This window comes from Cetorhinus maximus, chromosome 22 (assembly GCF_964194155.1).
Source record: "Cetorhinus maximus chromosome 22, sCetMax3.hap1.1, whole genome shotgun sequence".
NCBI lineage: Eukaryota > Metazoa > Chordata > Chondrichthyes > Lamniformes > Cetorhinidae > Cetorhinus > Cetorhinus maximus.
In genome coordinates, this window is record NC_135900.1 from 32,629,853 (window position 1) to 32,653,178 (window position 23,326).

General features: G+C 43.5%; 1 long non-coding RNA gene across 1 annotated transcript in view; it reads right to left on the minus strand.

Annotated features, from left to right (window-relative positions):
* Positions 1–759: 759 nt before the first annotated feature.
* The window catches only part of LOC144696363 (uncharacterized), a 30,806-nt gene continuing 8,239 nt past the window's right edge, over positions 760–23,326 (minus strand). Inside the window, exons 2-3 of the long non-coding RNA XR_013580155.1 lie at positions 18,701–18,823; positions 760–895 (exon numbers count right to left, since the gene is read on the minus strand). This is a non-coding gene — a long non-coding RNA (uncharacterized LOC144696363). The remainder of the gene's footprint in view (positions 896–18,700; positions 18,824–23,326) is intronic.

Sequence of the window (23,326 nt, forward strand, 5' to 3'; positions counted from 1 at the left end):
TGAAAGGTTATTTAATCCGACATGTTCAGGCAGATATTACATTAAATGAAATAAAAACAGAAAATGCTGGAAAAACTCAGCAGGTCTGACAGCACCCGTAGAGAGAGAAACAGAGTTAACGTTTTGAGTCCGTATGACCCCTTTTCAACTCGGAAGAAGGGTCATACGGATTCGAAACATTAACTCTGTTTCTCTCTCCACAGATGCTATCAGACCTGCTGAGTTTTTCCAGCATTTTCTGTTTTTATTTCAGATTTCCAGCGCCCACAGTACTTTGCTTTTATCTTAATACAGTGAGTGAGTTCAATTGTATTTATCTCAGTGCTCTGGCATAAATCAACACTCATATTAGCACTTCTTTGACTACACAACATAAACCAAATTAATTTTATCTCTTTTATCCCAAATAATTATTCACTTGACGTTTTTATCCATTTCCATAAAACATTTACCATTACATGACAACTTCAAACTGATGTTAATAATTCCCAAAGTATCTCTAAGAAAGAACTCATATATATGATGGTGGTGTCGTGGTAATGTCACTGAATTAGTAATCCAGAGACCCAGGCTAATGCTCTGGGGACATGGGTTCAAATCCCACCATAGCAGCTGGCGGAATTTAATTTCAGTTAATAAAAACCTGGAACATAAATCTAGTCTCATTGATTGTGACCATGAAACTATAATCGATTGTTGTAAAAACCCGTCTTGTTCACTAATGTTCTTTTCGAGAAGGAAATCTGCTGTCCTTACCTGGTCTGACTTACATGGCCAGATACACGGCAATGTGGTTGACCCTTAACTGCCCTCTGAAATGGCCTAGCAAGCCACCCAATTCAAGGGCAATTAGGGACGGGCAACAAATGCTGGCCTTGTCAGTGACGCCCACATCCTATGAAAGAATAAAGAATAAAAATTATATAATATGTCTCAGAGTATTTCACAATCAATAAATTGTTTTGAAGCATGGTCACTGTTCCACAGGAAACGTGTCATCCAATTAAGTAGAGTCTCACAATCAGCAATGAGATAAATCTCATGTTAGTCTATTTTTGCGGCTTGGGTTAGCACCTAAACTGTCACTCTTCACAGATGGTAAATTGACATAAAATTCACATTCAGAAAAGTGGTATAACTTAGAAGATTATTTATTTGTTAAAATATATTATGGCTTGAGTACAAATGCAGAAAGCATACGTGCATGTGCCATAGACAGACAGTAATGTCCCTTTTTCATTATTTTATTAAAAAAATTCTTACGCTGCAAAAGTTTCAAAGTGAAAGTGATTTGAGATGAGCTCATCAAGGATAATTAATGGGCTTGATTATTAAAGTTCGTTAATTGTCTGAACATGAATTTCTTGAAAAAAAGTACTCATTCATTATCTTTTCAAATATGACTATAGGCAAAACATAATTAGAAAAGCGCCGCTTAATTCATTTCTTTATTTTTGCAATTTAAAACCACTGTTATTAGCTTAATGAGATGCTCTTTCGGAACATGTTTAACATGGCATGAAACAGCTCCTCAGGTGGTTTTCTTTCCTTCTTTCTGGAACCTGTCACACACATACAGCAGTAGTGAAAGCAGTGGAATCTTTACCATTACCTTTTAAATTTGCCTTCATTTAAATGTCATTACCTTGTTACTGTAATAGCTCTCCATCAATTACTGATGGTGCAAAAAGATCATGATGATTGTCTAATAGCAATATAAACCTATGTCAATTTCCAAGATCTAGGTCAATTAACGCATTACTCTATCTGCATAAAATTTACTAAACCATCTTGAAACTTTTATCTATGGCATGGAGGTAGAAGTAGAATATGAAATATTCTACACTTGCTAGTACTATGACTGGATACAATACAAGTTTGGCCCTAGGCATCAGCCTAACCGCCAGTATCCATTCCATTTGCCGCTTGCTAATTCTTTCTCTGCAATGGTACAAGCACAACAACCCATTTAAAATAGATGACACACAATGTTAGGTGGCATGGTGCTGGATATATTTACTAGTTAGCACCATTTTGGTACTGTTGGTGCTAATGAACTGAGGTAGAATTTCATCTTTACCATCTGGGCATTAAGCTTGCTGGATGAACTTCAGGAAGAGAAATCTGATGATGAGAATCATATTGCATTATCAAAGACCTTCTCATTTCCCTTCCATAGAAATTGAGCTCTCATTTCTTGCCTACAGAATTTAGGGGAGGCTTGAGGGCAGACATTACGCTCCTTAATGACATCCGAAGATCTGACCTTATTTAGATCCCTGGTCATCTTCAAGGTATAAGCAGCAGATGGGCCATAATAGAAGGGGGCGAATATGAGAACAACACCTCACAAGGTGAGGGCTCACCTATGGAATTGGCAGATCACACAACCTGAATATCTATATGTCTTAGGTTGGCTGTGGAACTTGCTCATGATGAATTTAAATAGCTTTCTGCTGAACATGGGTGTAAGGCAAAAGTATTTCCATAGATCAGAAGGCTGACCTACATGCCTATCAGATCAGGGGTCAGGTCACTTCAGGTCATGGTAATAAAATAATTGCAAGAGTTTATGAAGGCTGCATAACCATAATAACATAATTATTAGAAGAGTTGAGAGAGTTAAGTGCATTTTACTGGCTTTATGTTGTTATTCTGATGTTATTTACATGCATCTTTGATGTACTATGATTTAGTGATGGTATAAATGGGATGTAGAGATCAAAGTTAGAATTAGCCTAAAAATTTTGAGTGAACCACTGTAGAGCATTCACTCATAATGGAATTATGAAGTATGGTCTCTCAATAAAGACCTGATCCTGCATTGTTATAATTTATGTGTGTGTTTATTCTGGTTTTTATATGAATTATAACAAGAAAGCAGTCTAACACCATCCACTACTCTCATCAGGCCTCTCCAAAAGATTGCAGAAGAGACAGGATGTGGAAAGCTGCAATCAAGCATGCCGGGCAGGGCCATCTCATAATTCAGCAGAATTACAACTTATTGTTATTGATTATTCTTAAAAAAGGAGGAAGGGATAGACCAGGAAATTGCAGACCAGTTAGTCTAACCTTGGTGGTGGGGAAGTTACTAGAAAGAATCCTGAGGGGCAGAATATATCTGCACTTGGAGAGACACGGTCTCTCTATCAGGGATAGTTGGCATGGATTTGTTAAGGGAAGGCCGTGTTTGACAAATTTGATCGAATTTTTTGAGGAGGTAACCAGGAGTGTTGATGAGGGTAATGCATTTTATGTGGTTTACATGAACTTTAGCAAGAATTTTGATAAGGTCCCTCATGGCAGACTGGTCAAGAAAGCAAGAGCCCATACGATCCAAGGCAAAGTGGCATGTTGGATCCAAAATTGATTGAGAGGCAGGAAGCGGAGGGTGATGGTAGACAGATGTTTCTGTGACTAGAAGCCAATTTCCAGTGGGGTTCCACAGGGCTCAGTGCTGGGGCCCTTGCTGTTTGTGGTGTACATAAATGATTTGAGTTTAAATGTAGGAGGTATGACCAAGAAGTTTATGGATGACACAAAAATTGGTAGGGTGGTAAACAGTGAGGAGGATAGCTGTAAACTGCAGGGGGATATCAATGGACTGGTCAGGTGGGCAGAACAGTGGCAAATGGAATTCAACGCAGAAAAATGTGAGGCAATGCACTTGGGGAGGGCTAACAAGGCAAAGGATTACACTATGAAGGGTAGGTCCCTGGAAAGTACTGAAGATCAGAAGGACATTGGTGTGCATATCCACAATTCTCTGAGGGTATCAGGGCAGGTAGATAAGGTGGTTAAGAAGGCATATGGGATACTTGCCTTTATTAGCCAAGGCATAAAATACAAGAGCAGGGAGGTTATGCTGCAACAGTACAAAACGCTGGTTAGGCCACAAATAGAGTACTGCATACAGCTCTGGTCACCACATTATAGGAAGGAAGTGATTGCACTGGAGAGGGTGCAGAGGAGATTTACCATGATGCTGCCTGGGCTGGAGGCTCTGAGCTATGAGGAAAGATTGGTTGGGCTGGGGTTGTTTTCCTTGGAGCAGTGAAGGTTGAGAGTGGACCTGACAGAGGTGTATAAGATTATGAGGGGCATAGATAGGGTGGATAGGAAGGCACTTTTCCCATTAGTAGAGGGGTCAATAACCAGGGTGCATAGATTTAAGGTAAGAGGTAGAAGGCTAGGAGGGGAGTTGAGGAGAAGATTTTTCACCCAGAGGGTGGTGGGAGTCTGGAACTCACTGCCTGAAAGGGTGGTTGAGCCAGAAACTCTCGTAACATTTAAGAAGTATTTAGATATTAACTTGTGTTGCCATTGCCTTCAGAGCTATGGGCCAAGTGCTGAAAATGGGATTAATGTAGTCAGACCTTTGTTGACTGGCATGAACATGATGGGCTGAATGGCCTCCTTCTGTGCTGTAAATGTCTATGAATCTATGAGTATTATTAATAATTATTATTGTTAGGACACTGTGGAAGTCCTGAGGCATGGTTATATGTGGGAAATGCCCAGGAAGTTTAAACTTCTGATGGGCAATTTCCTGCTGCCCAAGACCCTCTGTGAATATCTCCAACTCTGAGCTTAGGGTGGAGACTTGTGCTAGTTACCCAGGAAATACTCCCTCACCCACTACCCATCTACCTGTTCACCAATCGATTCATTGACTCACTTACATAACTATCCACTCACCCACCTACCCATCTCATCCACCTGATTCACCTCAAGCACCTCACCTAGCTACCCACTCACCCACCCACCATAACACTCACCCACCTACCCATCTACCCATTCACCCACTACCTACACACCCACCTATCTGACTACCCACTCACCTATTATGATACAGCCGATGGTAAATGCTTAGCTGTTCAAATCCCACAGGGAAACTTGAAACAACGGTCATAACCAATTTTGCAATTTGTATGTTTCGAGATGCAGGCTTTGATTTCAGTAGTAATAAGACCACTGAGCCTCAAGAGGTTTTTTATAAAACTAAATTAAACATTTATTAATAGAAGAAAGTTTGTAAGCACATACATATATCTACAACATTACTACTATAATAACTACAAAAATCCCCTAATTAATCTGACTCCACGTTACACCTCCTTTAAGGCAACAGTAAAACACACAGATTTAAACAGATCCCTGGCAAAGCACACTCTGGACAGTTGCATTCAAAATGAGTTTCTTTCAGCTCTGGGTCCTTGCAGTCAGCAGTTTGAGGCTTACAGGCTGGAGGCTTTAGATCTTAGAATCCCTCTCCTTTTACCAACAGTCTTCTCTTCCTTTATATATATTTTCCTCTTTGAATGCAAATTTTCATTTTATCACTATGTCATTTGAACTTTACCTCTTACAGTAATAAGACCTTTTCTTAAACCCACTTTATTAGTAATCCTTGGGAAAAATAAACATACACAGTGTTTCTGAGCTTCACCCGGTTAGGTGTAATATTTCACTCCCTCTCCTTGAATCCAAGCTACACTAGTTTGTTTAAAGAAAAACTGCAAATTTCCTCCACGTTTACCTAACTAATATTTCAAACCTACTTCTCTTCTATACATCAAAGCCAATATTCTATGCATCAAACCTAATGCTGCTGATCTGAAGATTTGGGCTGTTGAGAAGGCTGTTAAAAAGAATCCAGAATAATTGCCTTTGTAAATATAGGCATAGAGTACAAAGGTATGTTGTGCTAAACCTCTGTTAAAGACTGGTTAGGCCCCAGCTGGAATGTTGGGGCAAATCTTGGACAATACACATTACGAGGGATGTCAAGGTCTGTTTGTGGTATATATAAATGATTTAGACTTGATGTAGGAGGGTTGATCACTAAGGCTGTGGATGACACAAAAATTGGTGGGGTGGGAAATAGTGAGGATGATAGCCTTAGATTACAGGAGGATATAGATGGGCTGGTCAGATGGGCTGACCAGTGGCAAATGGAATTTAATCCGGATAAGTGTGAGGTGATGCACTTGGGCAGGACAAACAAGGCATGGGGATACACGATGAATGGTTGGACCCTGGGAAGTACCGAGGATCAGAGGGACCTTGGTGTGCATGTCCACCGGTCCCTTAAGGTAGTGGGACAGGTAGATAAGTTAAGAAGGCATATGGGATATTTGCCTTTATTAGCTGAGGCATAGAATATGAGCGCAGGGAGGTTATGCTGGAACTGTATAAAATGTTGGTTAGGCTACAGCTAGAGTATTGCATGCAGTTCTGGAATCCGCATTATAGGAAGGATGTCATTCTGCTAGAGAGAGTGCAGAGGAGATTTATCAAGATGTTGCCTGGGCTGGAGTGTGTTAGTTATGAGGAGAGATTGGATAGACTGGGGTTAATTTCCCTGGAGCAGAGGAGATTGAGGGGGGACATGATTGAGGTGTATAAAATTATGAGGGGCATAGATAGGGTAGACAGGAAGGAACTTTTCCCCTTTGTGGAGGGATCAATAACCAGGGGGCATAGATTTAAGGTAAGGGGCAGGAGGTTTAGAGGGGATGTGAGGAAGAATTTTCTCACGCAGAGGGTGGTGGGAATCTGGAACTCATGCCTGAAAGGTAGAGGCAGAAGCCCTCACAACGTTTAAGAAGTATTTGGATGTGCACTTGCGATGCCATGGCATACAAGGCTATGGGCCGAGTGCTGTAAAATGGGATTAGAATAGTTAGGTACTTGTTTGACCAGCACAGACTTGATGGGCCGAAGGGCCTTTTTCTGTGCTGTAGACCTCTATGACTCTATGACTTAGAGAGGATGCAGGGCAACTTTACTAGAATGGCACCTGGGATGAAAGACTTCAATTACACAGACAGACTAGAGAAATTGTGATTGTTCCCCTTGGAGTAGGCAAGGGAAAATTTGCTAGATATGTTCAAAATCTTGAAAAGAATAAGGAGACTTGTTGCCTGTGTCATGGAATTGGTTGGCAAAAGGGCTGGTAACCAGAGGATACAGATGTAAGATAACCAAAAAAAAGAGGCGACAGGAGGAAAAATAATAGAGAGTTGTTGTGATCAGGAATATATTGCCTGAAATGGTGGTGGAAGAAGGGTTAATAATAATTTTCAAAAGGGAATCAGAATATTTGAAAAGGAAAATGGAATAAGGGAAAAGAGCAGGGGTGTGGAACTAATTGTTTTGCTCTTTCAAAGCGCCAACACAGACATGACAGGCTGATAGAATGATACAGAATGGAAGGAAGCCTATGATTCTAAGATTAGAATACACACATTCATTGTACTGTGGGATAATGAAAGAAATTAGACTGTTTCATCAAAAATGCATTTTGCATTCTGTCCTGAAGCAGATTAAGTGTGTTGGAACATTGGGTAAGTGTGTTTTATGTTTATCACACCTGTTGATATAATTGCACGGTCTCTAATAGGAACAGAAGTGAAAGCAGGAACATTACCAGCCACAGAGCTGGTGCTGCATTTCAAAGACAATTGTTACAAGAAGCTCAAATTTTCTACTTTGGACTTTCATTTTGTTCATAGCTTTGTTACAAAATGAAAGGAGTGCCTAAGGAAAAGTGAGTCTCATCGAAATAGAAGCATAACATGAGGTGCAAGTGTAAGAAAGAAATTAAAATAATTAGTTGAGCATAGAAGCTGGAGACTGTTCTTGCAACCAGAAGTGAAAAACAAAGTGCAAAAAGTTCCTGATCTTTAGCAAGGGAAGGGTAACCACTACTCCCTGAATCTTATCCACAGTATGGTTGATGTTTACACTGTAGAAATACTTAATTGGCCAGTTGGTAATGTGTGTGCGTGTCTGTGTAATCAAAATTTTTGGTGTGAAATGTTGGCGTGCATAAAGGTGACTTTTTTTCCATTCTTTCATGGGACATGGGTGTCTCTGGCAAGGCCAGCATTTGTTGCCCATCCCTAATTACCCTTGAACTGAGTGGCTTCCTGGGTCATTTCAGTGGGCACTTAAGAGTCAACCACGTTGGCGTGGGTGTAAGCCAGACCAGGTATGGACAGCCAAATTCCTTCCCTAAAGGACATTAGTGAACCAGATGGGTTTTTACAACAAGATTTCAATTTCAGACTTTATTAATTGAATTTGAATTCCACCAGTTGCTGTGATGGGATCTGATGAGCTGCTTGATTACTAGTCCAGTGACATTACCACTATGCCACCCTCTCGCTTCATGCTCCATTGGTATTCAACTTACGACACAGATCTTGGCAGAAAGTGCCTTTCTGATGTGCCTTAGCTCACAACCTCATTACGCAGCCAAGCACACAGACATGCTTTTGAACAGCTCAACACTCAGTCCTTGTAATCCATACATCCACAATTAGCTAGAGTATATGAGGGGCTGTAGGCATCTCTCGCTGTTTACTTCAATTCTGCGTGCCACTGTCTTTCCTCCCTCCGTCCAGTTTATGATGTTATCCATCCATCCAGTTCTTCTTCAACTTGGCCCGTTCTTTTTTTATTAATTTACGGGATGTGGATGTCACTGACTAGGCCAGCATTTATTGCCCATCCCTCAGTGTTACCAACACTAGACTTTTCCCTGCCTTTCCCAGTTGTTGTACTTTCTCAATATGCACTTTATTTCAGTCAATAGCCTTATTTGGGGTCCAGCTCTTGCACCCTTACAATGCAATGCTCCACACCAGGGATTTTACAAGTTGCTTTTTCTAAGGGCCACCCGGTGTGGGATGCCCTCATTATTTCATTAAGCTGACAAGTTGTAGAGTTGTGATGTTTTTATCATTACTTTGCAATGCCATAGGAGAATAGGTTAGAGAGAGGTCAGCTCTGCTCCTCCAGTATTGAGATCTTTCTAATCTTTTTGACTGGTATAACATACTTCATTTTTTGTTTAACAAATGTTTTATTCTTTGTGGTAGAAGGTCATCAGTAGACTCCTGTGAATTTGTGTAGTAGCTTAGCTTCATGGTTTCTAAAAAAAAATAAAAGTTAGGATCTATCAAGCCAGATTTCACTCTGGGATCTGACTTGTCCAGTATTAACATCAGCTTGGGTCATAACAATACACACAGCTCCTTTTAAATGTGACTTATTTGATCTCCCCTCTGCTTCAACTCTCCTTTGTCTGCAGCTCTCCTTTGTGTCTGGCCACATTGTTTTCTTATGTTAATTTCCTTCCTGTGGTACTGCTTCCAGGTAAGGGTCGCCAGGTCACTTGGACCACTATTCTTATTATCCAAGAAAGCTACGATTGATCCCTTTATAATTGACATAAACTCTTGAAGGTCCCTTTCAAACATTCTTAAAACAATTACAGATTCCACAGATATTTTGAAGAAATTACAATTGTTTTTGTATTGCTTCCAAGATAAAGTCATCACAATATCTCATATCTGTGTCATGATGTACTTTGGTATTCAAATTACCAGGGTGACACTTATTACGAGCTTTAAATGGAACAAAGATTACATTTACATGTATTTTCACACTATTACACCATTAAAAACAATTTTGAGTCAAGCGATAACATCCTGCATCACTTATAACCAATTTGTCTCAGTCAAATGCTGACAAACAGACTGATTGTGGCCTAGAACTTCTCATTTGCATGTCACAACTGACCAAATGTATGAAACTGCACTTCTTACAGTTCAACAAGTATTTTCAGAACAGCATTCAAAATATTGCAAAACTGCAAAATTCCAACTATTTCTGAATTTCTTTATACTGCATCCTGGAATTTGGTCAATGGTTATGAATAAAACAGCTCTTAACAAAGAAAGTGCAGGATCCTATATTCCATCATACAAGGTCTGTGTCCCATTTATACAATGTGTAATTTCCCATGGACACAGAACATCAGTCACAGAAGCAACTAATTCAAACATGGGTAAGATAGCATAGTGGTTATTTTACTGGACTAGTAATTCAGAGGCCTGGGCTAGTAATCTGGGAGACCCCAGTTCAAATCTCATAATGGCATCTTGTGGATTTTAATTTGCTTAAGTAAATTAAAAAATTGGAATAAAAAGCTAATATCAATAAGGGTGACCAGGAAGCTTTTGAATTGCTATAAAAGCCCAATTGCTTCACTAATGTGTTAGGGAAGGAAAACTGCCACCCTTTCCCATTCATGTCATACCAGAATTACACAATGACCTTCTTCAACAAGGAAGTCCACCTCCCAACATTCAATGTCATTACCGTCATAAAATCCCCCACCATCAACATCCCTGGGGTCACCATTGACCAGAAACTTAACAGCACCAACCAAATAAATACTGTAGGTTCAAGAGCAGGTCGGCGATTGGATATTCTGTGACTCACCTCCTGACTCCTCAAAGACATTCCACCACTTAGAAGTACAAGTCAGGTATGTAATCAAGTTTCTCCACTTGCCTGGATGGGTGCAATTCAACAATGCTCAAGGAGTTCAACACCATCCAAAACAAAGCATATTGATACCCCATCCATCATCTTAACCATTCACTCTCTCCATCATTGGTTCACCATGACTACAGTGTGACTACAAGATGCACTGCAGCAACTTGCCAAGACTTCTTCAATGGCACCTTCCAAACTCACAGTCTCTTCCTGCTGGAAGGACAAGAACAAAACCGCCTACTAATTCCCTTCCAAGTTGCACATCATCCTGAATTGGAATGTTTCAGCGATACTGGGGCAAAATCCTGGAGCTCCTTTTCTAGTGGCACTGTGGGAGTACCTTCACCACACAGGCTGCTGTGGTTTAAGAAGACTGCTCACCATCTTCTCAAGGTCAGTTGGGGATGGGTAATAAATGCTTGCTGTGTCTGCGATGTCCCCATCCCATGAATGAATTAAAAAAGGTAGGAGCCTAACTTAATATCAATTTGGAAAAATAAAGTCCTGCACTCAATAAGTTCTGGTGTGCCAGGCATCATTTCCAAATGATGCGTGTGTGGAATCGATGTTTGGGCTACTAAGAAGTCGATTATCAGTCGTAACAGATATAGGGGGGCAATAAGTATATCAAGCTGGCTGTCTTTTTTCTCCCACCGTTTTTCTACCACCGGTGTACCAGTGCATTTCCAATAGGAATCCAGCCACCTGAGGTGTTTGGATGAAGAAGAGAAAGACTTATGGAGGAATACCAGGGAGATCAATGTTAATTGCATATTAATTGTGTGTTTAATTGTATGTAGGTAGTGGGCATTAACTGGGGATTCATTTGCTCTCCTATACATAGGAGCAGACCAAAACTGTGGTGTTTGGGCTGGTTTGTAATGTGTAACCCTAAATAAAAGCTTAAAAATTATGTAAAGATTAGTCTCCAGTTTTATCCTTCACTGCTGGGCTTCATGGAATAGACAGTCAGGTTACTTCAGACAGAGATAAAATACTGTGGATGCTCAAAATCTGAACTATAAACAGAAGATGCTGAAAATACTCAGCAGGATAAGCAGCATCTGTGGAGAGAGGAACAAATGTTTTGGAAAAGGTTAGAGATGTAACAGGTTTTAAGCAAGCACAGAGGCAAAAGGGTGGGGGGAGGGAGAGATGGGGGGAGGGAGGGATGGGAGAAGGAGGAAAGGTCTGTGAGAGGGCGGAAAGCAGAAATGATTAAGTGATAAAAGGGATTATGGTGCAAGGTGAAAGGGGCTGATTTGAGGCCAATGAAGAACAAAAAATGGGTTGAGATGAAGTGGGAACAGCAGGGTCGTTACCATCTGAATAAATAGAAGCCACTGTTATGATTTGGGTATACATTACCCTTGTATAAGTAAAGCTTAACTACTGTCTCTGATTTTAACTGACAGTGAAGGAAAATGCTTCACAAGTTGTGCACAAAGATACTTTAGATATACTGTTCGATAAAACATTTTGAATCATAGCAAAGTGAAGCTTTGTGATCTGTATAGTTTGGTGGTACTGCACCTTGAGTAAAGTGTCCAGTTTTAGTTACCGAGAAACAGGACATATTCACTGGGGGCATTGCAGAGAAGAGTCATGTGGCTGATCCCTTGAATCAGGAATCTGGGTTATTGGGACAAATAACTATTTATTTGATTTGCACTTTTCACAAAGTCAGGTCATTCCAAAGTACTTTACAGCTGATTAGATAGTTTTAAGTGTACTCACTGTGGTAATGTAGGAAATGCAGCAGCCAATTTACACAGTAATCTCTGATAAACATCAATGAAATGAATGGCCAGATCATTGGTTTTAGGTGTTGGTTGAGGGATAAATGCTGGCCAGGTCACTAGGAGGACCCCTCAGGAAAAGGTTGGCTTTTTCAGCTTGTAAAGAAGATGTCCAAGTGATGATTCTTTTGGGTAATGCTATTCAAGGTAGTAACTGGAAGTAGGGCAAAGGGGACACCGGTGCAAACCAGTAAGAGGTGCATTGATCAGGGGCATGATCAACACACAGGATGGGCTTCTTGACAATGATATGGGTGGAATTCTTGCATCATTGACAAAACAGACTTGGCAGTGGGAGAGTATAGGCCTGATCTGGTATGAATTAAGACTATACCTGTGAGTAACTAGGGGATCGTATTGTAATATCCGTGAGATTGACAATCACAACTGACACAATTTCATTGCGAGTTCAACAACTTTATTGCCAAAAGATTAAACTTAAACAGGGTTATTTTAAGAACATAAGGCTGAATTATACTCTTCCTCGCCAGCAGATCTGAAGGCAGGGAGCTTGTAGAATCTAGTAGGTGGCCTGCCTGCTGCCTACCTGCCTACCCCAGCCTGCCTGAAATTTTACGGGTGGGGGGGTGGTGTTGGAGGTGTCAGGCGGCACACCTACCCTTGAGCCTATTGAGGCCCTTGCTATCTTACCCATGGCAGGGGGAGGCCCTTGCCAACCGGGTAGCTTTAGTTGTGTGAGCTTGTATTGAGGGTGAGGTGGAGTAAGGCCTCTACTTTGAGCCCCCTATGCCAATCAGACGACCCTCCCTCTCCAACGTCACACATCCCACTTTACCCTCCCTGCCCCTAGCCCCCACCCTGCTTGCTGGGGCCTGCCAGCCTGCTCCCAGTGAAAACCACACTTCCCACTTACCCTAGCGTCCTGCTCCAGTGATGATCTCCATTGGGGATTGCCTATAATCCCAGCAGTGGCCATGGCTCCCAGTTGGCACTGCTGGGCTGACAGAGCTGCTAACCATCTGATTGGCCAGCAGCTCTCTGAGATGGGACTTCCTGTCCCTGTGAGGCGGAAATCCCACCTCCAGCCTATTAATGACCAGTTGACTGATAAATGATAGAGGTGCAGCCATTCCTCCCATGGGCAGGCCCCGCACCAGCTTTTTAGCTGGGAGAGGGTGTGCGGGGGCCATGGTACCCATACATTACCCCCTAGTTAGTCAGACTAGGTTGACGGCAGGTCAACTCTGCTTAGGACTGATCGATATTTTGCGGGACTTCTCCTGTTGATGCTCTCGCTCCTGACGATGCTTTAAAGATGTGATTTTTCAGTCTGATTTTATACTTTAGATGCACAGCAACTGCCCTCATGCCCAATCCTTCTGAGCCACTCGTTTGGTCTCCGGGGTGCGTGATCAGTCTTCGATTATTTCGTGTCCCACTGGACTTATCTATCTTGCTTTCTCATGTGACCCTCCTCCATGTGGTTGTTTAGCCAGAGGATGTCTAGCCTTCCAATTGTTGTTTGTTTTATTTGTTTTTGCAACTGGTTGCGTGATCACCCATGAGTCATAAGGCATCTGGAAATATCAAAGGTAAAACACCCACAGCAAGTTCCTTCACTGGCAGCAATTTATTAACAGAGAATGTCAGGCATTCTTTTAAGCAAACCTATACAGGAATTCTGAAGAATATTCAGAGTATGAAATGGAAAGATTCCCAGGAAAATCAGAGACGGAGGCCATAAAATTGGACAGGGCGCTAAAAATGGATGCGAGTATCACAATGCATAACTAACTTGTATCTGTTGTTTCTGATGCAGGCAGCTTCAAGCTCCCTGTTGATTCGCATGATATCTGTGTGCAGAAGGCGGTAAACCTGCTGCTCCATGGCTACACCCATCAGCAGGGGGTCCAAGTATGTGCAATGCTAGAACCATGCAAAGCTAGCCTGTATTACTTAAATAAAAGCAAAAAAACTGCAGATGCTGGAAATCCAAAACAAAAACAAAAATACCTGGAAAATCTCATCAGGTCTGACAGCATCTGCAGAGAGGAACACAGTTAACGTTTCGAGTCCGTATGACTCTTCAACAGAACTCTTCTGTTGAAGAGTCATACGGACTCGAAACGTTAACTGTGTTCCTCTCCGCAGATGCTGTCAGACCTGCTGCATTATTTAAACCCTGTTTGCACTTCTTCAAGGGGAGCTGCATTCTGGCTGGAGCAGGTGTTAGAACTAATTGCAGAAGACAGTGTTAGCAAGGGGCACATTGAATCATGGTACAACAGGGCATAGAGCTGGTTCCGAGTTTCTTTGATGCTGTACTGGAACGCTTGATGAGGCAGTCTGCCTTCTGTTATATGGAACCTGTTCGTGGGCTGAATTTTATGTCCTATGAGTAGGCATGTGCTTGACCCAATTGGGCGTGAAATAGCATGCAACGATGCCGGGCAAGCATTCTGACATCATCGCTCACTCGCGCATTATTTCACTCAGCGGGTGCAGGAGCTGCGCCGGCCATTAATTAACAGGCCACTTAAGGCCATTAAAAAGCCATCTGATGGCAATTTTTCATTGCCCATGTGATTTCACGCTCATCGCACGGGCAAAACAAGCAGGAGGGCAGCCCACAAAACCTCATCCAAGGGCAGGATAAAAAGGGTCAGCAGCATTGCCAGAGTGATTGGTGAAGAGTTTGGTAGATAGTTTGCCACTGATGACTTATTAGTGCTTCGCAGCTTCACCTCTGTTCGGGGCTTCATTCTTAGCATTTCCAGGCTTCATTTCGGGACTTCTTGGTGTCTGCAAGGCCCCCGGAGGATATAGACCATGTGGATCCTTCTGGGCATCAGACAGCCTTTCGTTACCCTGGTAACGGGGATTGTGGTCTCCGCTGGTGGCACCTCCTCTGAGGAGGAAGAGAGGGGCAGAAAGGGGAGGAGGCCAGGTGACCCAATGCAGCTTCCAGGTGAGGGACCTATGGGAGGAGAGATGCAGCCACAAGGGGCGCAGAGCCAGCAGGTAGTGCAAGGTGGAAGGGGCCGCAGAAGACGCCACTGTCTTGCTGCCAGGGTTTACAGGTGGCGATGCAGCTACCTCAATATGTCCGAGGTGCAATGCTGAAGGAGGCTGCGCCTCTCCAGGGAGAGAGTGACTTCCATTTGTCAGATGATTGGGCCTGAGATCAGCTCTGACTGTATGGGTGGACACCCCATGCCAATGGCACTGAATACCACAGTGGCCTTCAACTTCTATGCCTCCGGCTCTTTCCAGGGGTCAGTGAGGGATCTTTGTGGAGTGCCCCAATCAGCCATCCACAGCTGAGTCAAGCTGGTGACAGAAGCTCTGTTCAGACGGGTACTGATCTTTATTCTTTACCGTACAGATGAGGCCAGCGAAGATAAGTGAGCCAGAGGCTTTGCAGTGATTGCTGGATTCCCCACTTCCAGGATGCAATCGACTGCATACATTTGGCCTTCCAGGTGCCTTCATCAACAGGAAGGAATTCCACTCCTTAACATGCCGATAGCGTGTGAACCTAAAAGGGAGAACAAGGACATGTCATTAGTTTAAGTCACCACACTGTCACTGTGCATGGCAGGCACTCTGGTGAGACAATGGAGATATGCATCATGGTGCCCTCATCTTCCAATGATTAATGGGGTCTCCAGGTTTAAGGCTCACATCAATGAGGAGACTACACTAGGATGGTTGCACAAATCGAAAATCTCACCTCTGTGCACTGCGCTTTTACCTTCATCTGGCACCCCTGCCTCTCCAAGCCTGGTTGCACGTGGAGCATGCCGGCTATTGAGCTCCAGGGTGTCTTGTTCATATCTGGAAAGGATTAGGAGGCTAGCCGGGCCTCCGCTGGTCCGCAACCTTTCAATATTGTTGTGGGTTGTCTTCTCCTGAAACAACAGCGGAGAATTGATTAGTCCCCTATGTGCCTGCAGCACCATCACAACCTGGCCAATCCCAGCTGAGGAGCACCTGGCAGCACATATCTGAGTCGTGGGCCTCAAGCAGCAAGGCACTCAGTCCAAGCAGCCAGGGCTCACCACATTGGCCAGCTGCAGCTGCAGTGTGATTGACAGTTGGCACTCAGACTCTAGCATCCTTGAGATCCATGATGGGGGGGGGGGTGAGGGATGCCCACACCTTGACACTTCTGCACACTGACCCATGCCAACGTGGTACTCATCCTTCCTGAGCGCAGCAGGTCTTTGAAGCACTTCTGGCACCGCACCCGTGTGTGCCGCACCACGTCATGGCGGCTGCTCACCTGGACTACCAACTCCTCCCATGCCCTCTTTTTGAGGTGCGGTGGCCTCCTCCTCCCATCCCTTGGGTCAAAGGTGTCCTTCCTGGCAGCCACCTCCTCCAGGAGGACCACGAGGCACTCATCTGAAAAGCGGGGTGCCAAGTATCCACTCGACCTGCCCTCCTGCCTGGTGTCTCCAGTGAACCTACAGGAGGCGTCCTCCGTGGCAGCCTTCCAGGGCTGCCTGGGCCATTTTTAAACCGGCCACCATGTCACCGGTGGACCCGGCGGCCGACAGGCTCCTGTCCTCGCTCGGCCCTTCCCAGCCAGTGCAGAGCCACATTTCTTGCTGGGCGGGCTTTAATTGGCCTGCCAGCATGAAATCACGGTTGGGGCCTGATCGTGGGCAGGAGTCCGTTTCGCAGTCACTCATGGGCCTGCCCGCCACGCCCGCCCGACGACTGTCAAAATTCAGCCCTTTGGGTGTATGTGTTGCACACCAGAGTCATAAGCCAGGTGGGCAGCAGAGAGTTCTTGTTGCCCAGTAGCCACCCTCTGGTGGTGGCTCAAGTGCGGATGGGACAGCAGACTGTCCATAATGAAGGCATTGACCTGCATAATGTGCTGCGTATGGTTGCACAGCAGTGGAAGTGGTGGAATCCCTTCCAGTTGCAGTGTACAGCAGAGTTGACATGCGGTGCCCTCAAAGTGTTGTATGTGCAGCCAATGGCACCCTACACCCTGCATGGGGATGTCTGCTTTCCTGGTCAAGTCACATGCTCACTGTGCCTGCTGCTCTCTGCCAAGGGCCAATGAAATGTATTCCGTTCTTTTGGAATACAGATCCTCGGAGATCTCTACTACTCAGCAGTGGACAGTAAGCTGGAAGATATTGCAAATATTGCCTGCTCCACCCTGGAAGGAGCAAGAAGCATAAAAGTTCATGGCCACAGTCACCTACACAGCTAGTGGTAATGCCATCCTCGCCATGATTTGAAGCTGCAGTTGTGGCTGCATAATTCATTGAGGACGCCCTCAGTGAAGTGGAGATATTTGATACACTATTCTTTCCTGAGGTTCAGGTATGAAAATTATTTCGGGAACACTCCAGGCGGATAAGACCTCCGACTGCGAGCCCCCATCCTCTCCTCCTCCCTCTTCCAGCAATGTATCCTTATCTGTGCTGCCTCTCCTCATTCTCCCTATAATGTTGTAGTCCAAAGGGAACGCAGGTTACTGCATCCATGTACGGGAGCAAGTGGTACATGCAGAATCCTTGAAATCAGGACAAGGTCCTTCAGCACATGATACATCACTTCCTGTAGATGTCTGCAACGTAAAACAGCTTTGAAAATAACAAAGCACTTCTGCAATTGCAGCAAGAGCCAGTAGAAATAAGTCAGCGACTGACCTAAAAGCTGTTGATGATTCCTTTAAATAGCACTGGTGAGGAGTGGCCTCCCTGTTCAGCTGTGCGAGTTTATGTAAGGGCATTAACCAAGATGGCATTACTGCTGTCAACTCTTCAGGTACTGGTGGTGATGTACTGAACTTGTGCTGCTGTTATGTGTCGGGACCCTGAGGAAGCCCTGACACATGCACAGGCACTGTAATTGCCTGGGAAGTTTAAATTTCTGATGGGCAGATTGTAGCTGCCTGGGAGGCTCTGTGAATGTCTCTTACACTGACCTCAGTGTCAGAGGCTTGGGCTAGACACGCACTACTTACCCAGATACTTAACCTAGAATTGTTACACTGATTCATTTCTGGTGTAACTCCGTGATCAACACCGCGACTCAACTCATCATCTCCCACTCACATAACCCCCACAACCATAACACCACCTCAACCAACCCCTACCCTCTTGACCCAAAACCCCATCCCCGTCCTGACCCTCCCTCTCCGACTTGAAGCCCCCGCAACCTGACTATCCACCCCTCGGCATGATCCTATCCAGCCTGACTCAACTAATAACCCTCCCCAACTCCCCACCACCCTGAGTCAACTACCCGCATCTCCGACATGACCTTCCCAATCCCTGACCCGACTACCCCGGACCCAACTATCCACCCCCCCTGATCCAACTACCCCCCAACCTGACCACCCACTGACCCGACTGTCCACCCCCTGACACCACCGAACCGGCTACCCACCCCCAACCCTCCAGCCCGACTTCCTGCTTACATTTCATCATCTAGCCACTCACTCACCCAGTCACGCACTCACACATTCACTCATGCACCCTCTCACCCACCCACCCACTTACTCACTAACCCAGTCACTAGTGCCACTGAAAGAACTGAGACCTTGAAAAACTTACCTGCATACACCAACTGATGTTATAAAAAGGGGACATGTCCTCGGTGCTGCTTCTCTTTGCCGGCCTTCTCCATGGATCGCTGCGCCAAGGCTTCGTTTCTCCAGCCAGGTTCAGAAAACACGGCTGAAAATATGAATAAAGGTAAGCAGGCAATTGCTGGAAATATATAAGATTGTTATAGTTTAGGACTATGTCTTAAATTTAGGATAAAATGAAATGGGTCATGTGACATCTTCTGAAGCCTGCCTGACAACAGGCCCGGGTGACATGATGTTAAAAATTAAAGAGAGGCTCAAGTTGTTTGGCTGGGAAGAAAGTGTAAGGTGTTCACACCTGGAGACAATGACAGAAGTATCTGTGTTTACTCTGGTTAGATTGCTAGTCTCCAAAGTCCCAGGAAGGTGTTGAGAGTGCTGGATTGTAAATGGTTATGATTTGAACTGTCCACTTGCTTCCAAAATGGAATAGAGTTGGTGTCAGCACTGCCTAATTAACACTTCTACCTGGATATATGGCCCACATAATTCACTTTGCCATGGGGATGGGCTTTGAGAAGGAAAGGGTCCATATGAAGCCATTTGTAGAATTAGGTTACAGGGTTTCCTTCAATTTCACTGAATCTCATAGACAAGTCAGTCTGCCTGGATCCGGGAGATAGGAGCAGCCAGAGGCCAAAAGTTCATTGTGCATAAATGCAGGTGGGAGCTCACACTCAGGTTGAAAATACCAAATTTGTGAGAATTTGAAATGAGACTGGAAGATTTGCCTAACTTGTGCTAGAGGGAGAATTGCCAGAAAATCCTTCACTGGGAAAGTTAGTTCTGGGATTACAAGTTACCAGGCTGCGAAAGGAAAAGAACGGAAGTATACTCTTGGGAGCTAAGAATCACTTTCAACTGGTTTCCAGAATATTGAATATCTACTTAAGGGACAGTGTAAAGTACACCTGTGAAGTGGGCTAAAAGTAAAAGGGTAAACTTCTGTTCTGTAACTTAAAGTATGTTGCCTATAAAAATAGTATTTAGTCAATATTGCTTTTAGTCTGGTTGTTAAGTAAAAGTCTTAAAACTGAAATCTTGTTTTGTCATCCTTTCAGCTATCAACTGGAAGTTCAAATTTCTTTTTTTAATGTTATCTGCCTCTATGGGGATCGAAACACAAAGATCACTGCAGTCAGCAGCAATGTACGCAGCATTACCCTTGATCAGAAGATCTGGCCCATTGTTTTGAAATGTGCAATGTAATTGTGAATTTGGTAGTGAAACATCTGTAATAATGTGCCTATCAAGCCTTTGAAGCAACTAGCAAGCCATGTAATAACTAAAGGTTATAAAGCATTTGACTATATTATATGTACCTAATTATCATTACATTTATTTTAAAACATTTCCAAAGCCTGCTTTTTGCCATGATTTCCTGCAATTGCTTGTGAATTACTTAATGAAGAAGTGGCAGGCCCATTCTCATGTAAAGGGAAGGCTCACCAATGTATCACAGATGGAAAGTACGTAGTACCTTGTCACACAGAATGTGAGCCTCGTATACACTATTGAGATGTAGAAGAAATTACACAACTTGAGTTGTGATGAAAATATTAGCATAAAGTAGCAACATACAATATATGTGGAGATGAAACAAAAATCCTAGTCAGAGATGTACCTATCTATTTGAAGAAGCATACACACATAATATGTGCTGAAAGAAATGAATACATTTTTATTAATAAATAGCACTGATACAGATACAAATCATAATACAGGTAGGGGGATTTCTTTATTTCCTGTAGATCTCCACATGGATAGGCAACCAGATGTCAGTGCATTTCTTCCAACAAAAAGAACAACAACAAGAGGACATCAGAGCCAACATGCAAAAGTTCCAGTTCACTGGAACAGACACCCACCATATATATTTCTCATCCAGCTCATGTACTTAGCTACAAGGTAAAATGCATTAATTTCTAACAGTTTGTAATCTATCAATCTATCATCATGCAAAAATCATCAATTATCTAAAACTGAACCTCAAAAGGTAAGACCTCCTCCTGAGGTCCCCAGCATCACAGATGCCAGTCTTCAGCCAATTTGATTCACCCCCCTTGATATCAAGAAATGGCTGAAGGCGCTAGATATTGCAAAGGCTATGGACCCCAACAACATTGTGGCAATAGTACTAAAGACTTGTGCTCCAGAACTAGCCACGTCCCTAGCCAAGATGTTCTGGTAGAGCTACAACACAGGCATCTACATGGTCATGTGGAAAAATGCGCAGTTATGTGCTGTCCACAAAGAGCAGAACAAATCCAACCTGGCCAATTACCGCCCCACCAGTCTACTCTCCATCATCAGTAAAGTGATGGAAGAGGTCATTGACAGTGCTATCAAGTGGCACTTGCTCTTCAATAATCTACTCACTGACATTCAGTTAGGGTTCAGCCAGGGCCATTAAGCTCCTGACCTCATTACAGCCTTGGTCCAAACATGGACAAAAGAACTGAACTCAAGAGGTGAGGTGAACATGGGTGGCCTTGATATCAAGGCAGCATTTGACAGAGTATGGCATCAAAGAAACCTGGCAAAACTGGGGTCAATGGGAATCAGGCGAAAGCTTTCCACTGGCTGAAGTTATGCTTAGTACACAAGAAGATGGTTGTGGTCATTGAAGGTCAATCGGTCTCAGTTCCAGGACATCACTGCAGGAGTTCCTCAGGGTAGTGTCCTAGGCCCAACCATCTTCAGCTGCTTCATCAATAACCTCCTTGTTGTAATATGCCTTTAAGAGATAGCAGCATGTTTAAAGACACTTTCCTCCATCATAAGATCAGAAGTGGGGATGTTCGCTGATGATTGCACAATGTTCAGCACCATTCACAACCTCTTATATACTGAAGCAGTCCATGTTCATATGCAGCAAGACCTGGACAACATTCAGGCTTGGGCTGATGAGTGGCAAGTTACATTCATGACACACAAGTGCTAGGCAATGACCGTCTCCAACAAGAGATAATCTAACATATTCCCTTGACATTCAGTAGCATTACCGTCACTGAATTCTCCTGTATCAATCCTGGGGGTTACCAGTGAGCAGCAACTTAACTGGACCTGTCACATAAATACTGTGGTTACAAGAGCAGATCAGAGGCTGGGAATTCTACGGCGAGCAATTCGCCTCCTGACTCCCCTTAGATTGTCCACCATCCACAAGGTACAAGTCATGAGAGTGATGGAATACTCTACACTTGCCTTAATGACTGCAGCTCTAATAACACTCAAGAAGCTCAAACAGGATAAAGCAGCCCATTTTATTAGCACCCCATCCACCACCGATGCACAGTGGCAGCAGCGTCTCCCACCTACAAGATGCAGGGCAACAACTCACCAAGGCTCCTTCGACCACAACCTCCACCACCTAGAAGGACAAGGGCAGCAGATGTGTAGGAACACCACTATTTGCAAGTTCCCTGCAAGCAACACACCATTCTGACTTGGAACCATACCGACATTCCTTCACTGTCACTGGATCGAAATCCTGGAACTCCCTTCCGAGCAGACTGTGGAGTGTACATACACCCCACGGCCTGAGTGGTTCAAGAAGGTGACTCACCACCACCTTCTCACGGGCAATTAGGGATGGGCAATAAATGCTGTCCTAGCCAGCGACGCCCAAATCCTGTGAAATAAAAATATAAAATGCCAGTCTAGAAAATTTACTAACACTAACTGACAAGTTCCAAAGAAGCTATTGCTATATCTGAAAAACATATACCTTCAGAGCCAGAATACAGAGCAGCTAGTAGTTACACTGAAATTGGGACTTTTACTATGTTAAAGATACAATATAAAGGCAAATTGTTGGTGATAACATTTTTGATAACTTCAAAATTATATTAACTTCAAGTGCACTCAAAATTCCATCACTTTATTGCTAGAAGAATGTATATAAACATCTAAAGAAGTGTACATTCACTGATGAATGTGAAATCCATTTTACAAACAGCAAGATCTGAATTGGTCAATGAGGTGAATGACTAGTTAATCTGTTTTTGGTGATGTTGGTTGATGTAGAAGGTTTGGCCAGGGCACTGGGAGACATCCCTGCTGTTCTTCAAATTGTACCACAGCATAACCTGTGACACAAGATAAAATATTATAAACAGAGTCATAGTGACGTCAAAACTAGTTAGGATGGCTTTAGAATATTTGGTGTACATAATCAGTTAAATGAAATCAGTAAGCTTGATGTTTGCAAAAAAACGTCCTTTTTTTGAACTCTGAGAATTTTTGAAGTCTTGTAGAAATGTCAAATTTCATTGTAAGTGTAGGTTCAACAGGCTTTCCTTGTTGTAAGATATACCTTCACACACAAATGACAGAGGGGTTTTATCGAGAGTTTTGCATGTTGGTCCTTTTCTTAATTTATAGATTCACGACAATTTATATTTTCAAGTAGAATAAATGCACACTGTAGCTTGTTATTAGCCCAAGGGCACACTAATTCACAGAAATGCTGGGAAAAATCCTACTGGAATTGCCAAATTTTCTTCTTGTTGGGGATTAAAGGGGCCCTAGCTGAGCAGCCCCCTGAGTACCTAGTACAAACTCTCTGCACTGTTTTGTACTGATACTG